General features: G+C 50.1%; 1 protein-coding gene across 5 annotated transcripts in view; it reads left to right on the top strand.

Annotated features, from left to right (window-relative positions):
* The first annotated feature begins 2,094 nt into the window (after positions 1–2,094).
* RADIL (Rap associating with DIL domain) overlaps positions 2,095–8,611 on the top strand; it is a 60,120-nt gene continuing 53,603 nt past the window's right edge. For 3 of the 5 annotated variants that reach the window (XM_061599655.1, XM_061599657.1, XM_061599656.1), the window contains exon 1: positions 2,611–2,891. The gene's annotated coding sequence lies outside the window, so the exon portion shown is untranslated. Of the gene's footprint in view, positions 2,143–2,610; positions 2,892–8,611 lie in introns of those variants that run through there. The other 2 variants (XM_061599659.1, XM_061599665.1) reach the window with 2 other exon arrangements.

Raw genomic sequence — 8,611 nt, 5'->3', positions numbered from 1 at the left:
TAATGCAGACACCCAGAAAAACAAAACAAAAAATCCTGTATTTTAAACTATTTGTATCTTGTTAAGTATTTTATATTTAATGCAGTATTATTTAATACAGATTATAATAAAGACCATGATAGTGAAGATTGTTTCTTGTGGAATAAGATTTGAAATAACAAAAAGATGCCTTATTTGTGTTTCTATCTTCATCATCAGGAAAAGGACTCGATTAGGGAGGTCCAGCTCCAGTCGCTGAACTCACTGGGTGGTCATGGGCCACTCACTCGATCCACTTCTTCCACATCATACGTAATTGTATAAATCTCTAGCATGTCCCCTCTCACTTGCCTTCTCTTCTAAACCAGATTGCTCCAAACATTGCATCCTTTCCTCATAGGGGAGTTGCTCCAAACCCTCCCCCCAACCCATCTGGATGCCCTTTCCTGCCCTCTTTCCAGTTTTGCAACATTGTTTTTGAGGTGTGGCGACCAGAACAGAGCACAGTATTCCAAACGCGGTTGCCCCATTAACAGCCAAGGAGACTTGCGTCTCTACATCCATCTAAACGATGTGTGACTCTGTTCTCTCTCTTCTCTGGTCTCACTGCTAATCCGTTGCGTATCCTATACCAAGTGGTCACTGGCCCCGCTGGGCATTCAGCTGCATAGCGGAGTGGTTGCCTCTTGGGCTCCCTTCCACACACATATCAAGTGAAAAGTATTTCATGTCCAAGGAGACATTATTATTCTTCTGAGCTCAGAAAATAGATAAAGTAAGGGTGGGTTTTTTTTGGGGGGGGGGAGCACTGACAATCATACTCTCAAGTGCCTACAATTCCTTTATGTCGAGAGCTAACTTTTCCTTGTCTCTCTTGAGCCCAAGTCTGATAGTGTCAAATCTAGAAATACACTCTGACTAACCCAGTCGTGTAGTAACAAATTCAGAAGGGTCCCTTCATGATAGTCACACCATGTTCCCTCACAGCCATGCCCCCTCGCTTACTCTCAGTTGTCATCTCCACAATCTTCAGTTCTTCCCACATGCAACTTCTTCCACAAGAACAGATGTCCCTAGGAGCCAATCAGAATGAAAGAGGAGTGTATTAGATGCTGAGAAGAGTCTTCTCAGTGACTGACTCACCTCCTTTTACTCTGATTGGCTCCAATCAGCAGGAGAGGACAAGGAAACATGTTAGAAGACTAACACACTCCCCTTTATGCTGATTGGGTCATAGGATGCTAGACATTGGGACCCTGCTTCCAAAAATGTAAGGGGTCTAAGACCCCCAGAGACCCTGAAGCACTACACCCCTGAACTAACCTGATTTCCCCTTGAAATGTTTTTTTCTTTATCATGCATGGCAATGAAATGGCCCTGCAATATTTTGCCAACAGTTCAAAATATACCTCTGGGGGTTCAATGTGTGAAATGGCAGGGGGATCACAGCATTGTGCCTTGGGGCCAAGCTTAATGGCCAGAAAGCAGTGAATGCCAATTGGAACTCCTCCCTCTGAGCAAATAGGTGGGATTTAAATGCAACAGCGACAGCAACTAGTAATGATCTCCTTTTAAAAGGCACCACCTCCATGCATGCATGCTACCTGTCCGTTTTGGTGTGGTTCTTGTCCTGATAATTCTACACTGTAAAATGTTTTTTATGGAAAGTAATTTACTTTGACTAGGAACTAAGGGGTGAGAGCCAGTGTGGCGTAGTGGTTAAGGTGTTGGACTACAACCTGGAAGGGTTCAAATCCCCACATAGCCATGAAGAGCACTGGGTGACCTTGGGCCAGTCACTGCCCCTCAGCCTCACGACAAGCCCATTCATAGTGTCGCCATCAGTCGGAATCGATTTGAAGGCAGTACATTTACATTTAGGAACTAAGGGACAGTCAGTTGGAGGCCACCCACTCCCTTTGGAGCAGCCCCCGTTGTCCTCAGGCACACACCCAGCAGGAATTGGAGACGCGCATCTTTAATCCCACTGCTGCAAGCGAGAAAAACAGCCTGCTGTACGTTCACCTCTTCCTCCTTAGCCGCACCCATTTAGCCTCCCTCCCATCTGTTAATTTGCTGGCTACCTTCAGGTGCAGGGGAGGCCGTAGTCCCCTGGCCATGTTTGGAGGCAGGTTCAGCAGCCAGTCTGCTCAGGTCCTGCAGGTGAGATGGAGAAGCCTTCTCTGGGGGCAGGGAAAGGTCCCCAACTGGGAGCTGGTTCACATCTTGCATGTCCATGCATTGCAGCAACATCCAGTGGCAGCTTGGACGTGTGAGCAGGACAGAGAAAGACCGAAAGTTTCTATCTTCAGACAAATAATTTATTCATTCATTTATTAAATTTATATCCCGCCCTTCCTCCCAGCAGGAGCCCAGGGCAGCAAACAAAAGCACTAAAAACACTCTAAAACATCATAAAAACAAACTTTAAAATATATCAAAACAAAACATTTTTTAAAACACCCTTTAAAAAAAAACTTTAAAAACATCATAAAAAGTAGGGGGCAAAGCAATCCAGCGATGTGCACGCATGCACGAAGTAGGCTTGGACGACTTAAAGGAAACCCGCCTGTCTGCGTGTGGATATGTGCGCCAACACGCATAGGCTGCTACGTAACGTGTGAAGCCGCCCGACAAGAGCTATTCTGCATAGGCAACGCTTTTTTGGGGGGTGTATGTGCGGGTTTTAGGGCCCATTCGCCACGAGGTGGTGCCCTGGAGCTCCTTCGCTCCCGCCTCCGCGCCTGAAACATCTCCGCCCCGGCAGCCGAGATGTGCCGGAGAGGGAGGGCGACAGAGTCGGCTGGGCTCGCCGCCTGCTCCCGCTCCGCCTTCAGCTTGCCGGGAGAGTCGTTGCAAGGGCGCAAGGCGCTGACGATGCCCCGGGTGCTGCAGGACAAGCCCCGGGGAAGGTGAGTGCCTCACTCGGTCCACTTTGGAATCCGGATTCGCAGGCGACCGGGGCGGGGGTCGGAACGGAGCTAGCAAAGTGTCCCCCCCACCTTCAAAGTAGTGTGTGTGTGTGTGTGCGTGTTTGCCTGAGCACAGTTTGGGGAAAGAAAGAGAGGAAAAGCAGCGAGGGGGTGGCGAAGGCGGCCCTCCCCAATGGAGGAGAGGGATGGCCGCCAAGCCACTTGGGACGAGTCCGCTCTGCAGGGAGCAGACAGCGGCATACAGGCTGCAAAGTAGCTTCTCCCACCTGGGACAGGTTGAGGTGGAGGCGGAGCTAGCAGGAAACCGCCAACACAGGCAGGCAGAAACTGCGCCGGGATGCACAGCAAGGGAGACCTGCGAGAAACTGCGGGGGTGGTGGTGGGGGAGCCCTGCCCTGCCCTGCCTGCCCTGCCCTGCCCTGCCCTGCCTGCCCTGCCCTTGATTTCGCTTGGCACCCATTTTAAGAGGATTAGCTCCTCCGGAACACACTCCCAAGCGGTTGAAGAGGGGCAGGACAGAGGTCTTCCCCCGCCACAGTTGCTCACAGCCAGGGGTGTAGTCATCCTGGGTCGTGTGGGAGGGCATCATAGACCCCTTACCTTTTTGGGAGCAGTGGCCCAGGCAGGTCCCTATGTATGAGCCACTCAGCACGAGAGGGGAGCGTGTTAGCCACTGAGCAGAGTGGCTCAGTGTCCTTTTGTGCTGATGGGAGCCATTCAGAGGGGAAGGAGGGGAGTCAGCCACTGAGAAGACTCTTCTCAGTAGCTAACACACAGCGCCCCCCCCCTTTTATGCTGATTGGCTGTTAGGCATGACTAGTGGAGTGTGGACTCAGAGAGGGCATGGAGAGCAAGGGAGGTGAGGGAAAGGGGGTGAGGCTGTGAGGGGGTGTGGTGTGACTATCATGGAGGGACCCTGCACATCTGAATTGGCCACTACACGACTGCCATGAAGTGCAGGGTTTGTGGGCTGGAGTTGGAAGCCGGTAGTTATCCCGGGTTAATGAAGTGGCTAATACAAACACCTTTTTGACTGAGCAGCTCAGTTGGACAGTGCAGCTGACTTTCATGACTCTGGATGCTTAATAGACACACACGCACACAGCCCCGAGGACAGAGAGACAGACCCTGGAATAGATATGGGTGCCGGGGATGAAAGTGGATGAAGGGTCCCCGTGGAACCCATGGCATAATGTATCTGGACTCCGCTCACAATGTGGGAAAGTTGGAACTGTTTTTCTGGAGCTCACATTCTCTTTTGTGCATGTTCCTGCCTATGTTCAACACCACTTGAGGCATACTCAGATGTGCATGGTGGCGGTTCAAATGGCTGGTGTTTCTATCTGTTGCAGCCTTCCCCATCCTGGTGCCCTCCAGGTGTTTGGGCTTCAACTCCCATCAGCACCAGCCAGCACAGCCATCTGATGCCGGGGCTGATGCATACACACCATACATCAAAAGCACATCCTCCCCCCACAAGAATCCTGGGGAGTGTAGTTTACCCCTCACAGAGCTACAATTCCCAGCACCCTTAACAAACTATAGTTCCTAGGATTCTTTCGGGGGAATGTTCTTTCGATGTGCTTTAAATGCACTGTGTGTATACACTGTGTGTATGGAGAGCACCAGGTTGGGGAACGCAGATGCATTATTATTATTATTATTATTATTATTATTATTATTATTATAAAATTTATGTCCCGCCCTTCCTCCCAGTTGCCATTTGTAGTCACTTGCCAAGGAGACTGATCCAGGCAGAATTGTGTTGTCTGAAAGGGGCTGTGTGTGTTGCACCTTCCTTCCACATGTGAACCCTGTTGTGCAGTGAGCGACTCAAGGCACATTCTCATGTTTTAGGATTGATGCAGTTGCCGCTTTGCCATGACTTCTTCCTTTTAAAATTATTATTATTATTATTATTATTACATCCCGCCTTTCCTCCCAGAATTCTCCCTGCTAATCTTTTATGCTGGAAATCGTGTGGGATGGGCCTGTGGCAAAATCACTCCCGCACAAAGCCTTCCCCAGAGAGGTGTGATGATGTTCACGTAGGGAGTCGTGCATCATTAGCCTTTGGGGAATGACCACGGTTCAGTGGTACAGCAGGACATGCTTTGCATGCAAAAGGTCCAAGGTTCGGTCCCTGGCATCTCCATCTACTGGGCCAGATGTACAAATAGTCTGACCTTGTAGATTGTGGCTTCCTCTGTTCCTGTTCTGTATAGTTTCCCATATGTAGTTGATAAAGCGTGATGGCATGCGGAAATAGCAAAGCCATCTAGAATAAGTAGCATAAGTCTGAGTAGACCTCTTCAGAGCATGCAAATGGGGAGTGGAGCTGTGCTGAATAGCTCCTCCCGGCCTCCATGCATACCGTACAAACATCAGGAGCCTGAGCGTATACAGGCTTCCATGTCTTCCTGAACCCAAGGCGGTCAGGATTCCATTTGTTCCGTCCGCGCAGATGCAAAGGGGCAGGGTTACTTAAGTGCAAGGTTCATGCTGGAGGAGGGCTTGTGTGTTGAGGAAGACCCTTGTCTGAAACCACCCAGTGTGACCTCACACAGATGCCAGCATAAAAGCCCCACAGGTGGGAGAGGCAGAGACAGATATGGGGGGCAGAACCCCCCACTGGCTGGTGGGGGGTTCTGCCCCCCATGCAGGCCCAGGAACGACGGGAGAGCAAGCGAGCGAGAGGCTGGTGGATCTCGGGGTACCAAGACCTGCCATGCGGAACGCAAGGAGAGGAGCTGAGGCAGAGCCATGGGTCGAAGGCAGCAAACACCCTTGACACACCAAGGGGCAGTTGTAGCTTCTCAGCAGCGGAGCAAAACAGGGAGTGGGACCCGGACCCAGAGGGAGAAAAGGGAAATAAACCACACAAAGTAGATTTCTTTCCTCCCCTCACACAACACCCACAGACGCACGGACACAACAAGATGTTGTGACAGGAGCACGGGAGGCAGCCGCCTTTACTTTCCGTGCCCACTGAAAGTGGAGCCAGGAAAAATAGCCAGCGAGTGCGTTGAGGCTTGTCTGGTTGCCATTGGTGACCAAAGCGGGCCTAGCTGCAGAAGGCGGCCTGCTCTCCCCCTCAGGGGGCCAGCTCGTGAGGAAGGGGCTTTCTGCTGTTTGTGGGATCTAAACAATGGCCTATAGGGCAGCGGTGGCCAACTTGACTCTCGTGGGCTGAATTTCCCCCCCAAAGCACTTTTTGTGGCGTGTAAAGGGCCTAGATCAAGGAGATAATGAAAGATGGGGGGGGGGGTTAAAGTCCATGCACCCCCTCCATTCTCAAAAGGCAAGCTGTCCACTTCTTAAAAAAGGTTGGCCAGGGCTTTTGTACCACAACAAGGCAGAGAATCAACAGGTGAAGTTTTACCTGTCACGGTGCCTCTACTTCATCTGCTGGATTTCTGCTCGACTCAGGCACAAGAAGCCTCCAGTTACCACAAGGATCTTTCTGTTCTTTCGTTGTTTGACTTTCCGAGGCCTTTCCGAGGCCTTCCCGAAGTAAAGATGGTTTTGTGTGAGGGAAGTGAGGACTGCGGGAAAATGGGACCCAATAACTTTGTTTTCACCTTTGGGGAGTTTGCTCTTCTGAGATGGTCTGGATTTCCCTGGGAAATGTTTGCAATATGTTTTGTTGTCATTGTAGGGCTCTATCTTCTAGTACATGTTGTCTCTTTGGTAAATCCGGCAGAGAAGGCAGATACTTAGTTGCTGTGGGAGCATCCATTCCCAGAGCTCTGTGTAATCAGCCAATTACTACAAAGACGTTATTGCTATAATAAAACCTTCATTAGGCAGCCCAGAAGAGCCGGAACACAAGCAAATGCCACACACCATGTTGTCTCTTGAGAGCAAAACCGCATTGCTCCTCTTCCCGCTTGCACCTGCTCTGCGAAAGCATTGACAAGTCCTACACAGTGGTGGGGATTTTGTAGGCGCCGATGTGGTATTTCAGGAATCAGCCCTGTATTAGGAAAAAGAAAAGAATGCATTTGGAGTATATTTCTAGGCACCTGCATCCGGTTTTAAGGCTTGCAGGTGACTGGATTTTTGCGGCCTGGTTTATGGGATGCATAAGATTGGATGCATTTCCTGCCAGTAGGGCTGGCCTAGGGTTGCCAACTTTTTCTTTCTCGTTCTACTGGCCCTGCTTCTGTGCCTTTAACAGCAGCCTGGTTTGCAGAAGTGAAGCTGATGAAGATTTCTCCATCACTTTATGCCGGAAAAGCTTCACCAGCTAAATTTCTAATGCCGGTGCTACTATTAAAATTAGAATACAAGCTCCTCGCTAGTATTTTATTTTTCATTCACTGGTACAATAATGCACCAAAATCAGAATACTTTCAGTTAGGGAACGGCAATCTGTGGAGAGCCCCAGAGGGTGTTGGGCTCTGTCTCTCGTCATTCCTGACCAGTTTAGCCATGCTGGCTTCCTTGTTTGGGCTGCTGGGAGTTGGACTCTCCCTGCTTTGGCCAATACGCTCAAAGATGTACCACCACAGCTATACACTGTGAAAACATTTCCAAATAGGTTTTTCCATTCTCAGGAGGCTGTCGAGGGAGCACAGCCAGTGTTTACTTTCTAAAAGTAGGAAAGTTGCCGCCCTGGGCTCCTGCTGGGAGGAAGAGCGGGATATGAATCAAATAATAAATAAATTAATTAATTAAAAAGTGCTTAGGCTGAGTCTTTTCTCAGAGCACATGCTCTTCGCAGACGCCTTGCACCTTCATTCTGGGTTGTGTTGGAGGAGGCTGTGGTTCTTGGTGAGGAGGGGAAAGCACTCTGTATATGCTCAGGGACACCCACACACCCCTTGACTTTGGGGACTGTGTCATGGTGAGGTCCTGGACTGAGAAAGGCCAAGCTCCTTCAGAAACAGAAGGACCAGCTTGGACAGGGAGGGAGAACTTTCTGTGGCCTTTCAGATCCTCTTGGACTCCCTCTCCAGCATGGCCAAGGGTCAAGGCTGATGGGAGTTGAAGGCCAACAACATGTGCAAAACCACCCACCTTAAAGTGTGCCCTGGCCAATTAAACACAGACTCTGGCAATGTTTAGTGGATTCGACTCCCAGTGAAACTTTGCATCTCTAATGGAAGCCAGCCCTCGCTGAAATGTTCTGAGCAGCTGAGACTTGTAGAGGCTATTCATGATTGCTTTTTTCATGTTCTTGTCTTTGAACTAACCACTCATTTAATGCATTCAGCACCTCGCACTCCGCTGGCAGTTTTAGAGGAGCCGTTCACTGAAACAGGCCCAAGAAATTTCCATTAGGTATCTCACTGTGAAAGCAGCTGCTGAACCCTCCTCGCCTTGCTCAACTTTCCATGTGCACCACCCTTGGCTCGAATCTGCACCAGCCTGCAGGACGCTCATCGCGTTGCTCGTTACAGCCCAGGCCTTTTCAGTTCTACAACATGCCACGTATATCCAGCCTACATGATCAGGGAGGTGGTGGCCTGAAGGAGACCCAGGGCGGCAGGCGGCAGGGAGGGTCTTTGTGGCCATGTGACTGGAGCAAAGTGCTTGTGCTGGGTTCTTGTGCGGCCTTGAAATGCCCAGCTTGGATCAGGCGAAAAGCAGGGCGTGTACACTGAACTGCTTAAAGCGAGGCTTTGCTTTGGATCCACATTTTCCCCCATTTCCTCTGCAGTTTTGCCATTATAATCTTTTCCACGCTGATGTGA

The sequence above is a fragment of the Rhineura floridana genome, chromosome 17 (genome assembly GCF_030035675.1).
Source record: "Rhineura floridana isolate rRhiFlo1 chromosome 17, rRhiFlo1.hap2, whole genome shotgun sequence".
NCBI classification, from domain to species: Eukaryota; Metazoa; Chordata; class Lepidosauria; order Squamata; family Rhineuridae; genus Rhineura; species Rhineura floridana.
Note: the sequence above shows the minus strand (reverse complement) of the source record. Positions and strands in the feature narration are given on the sequence as shown.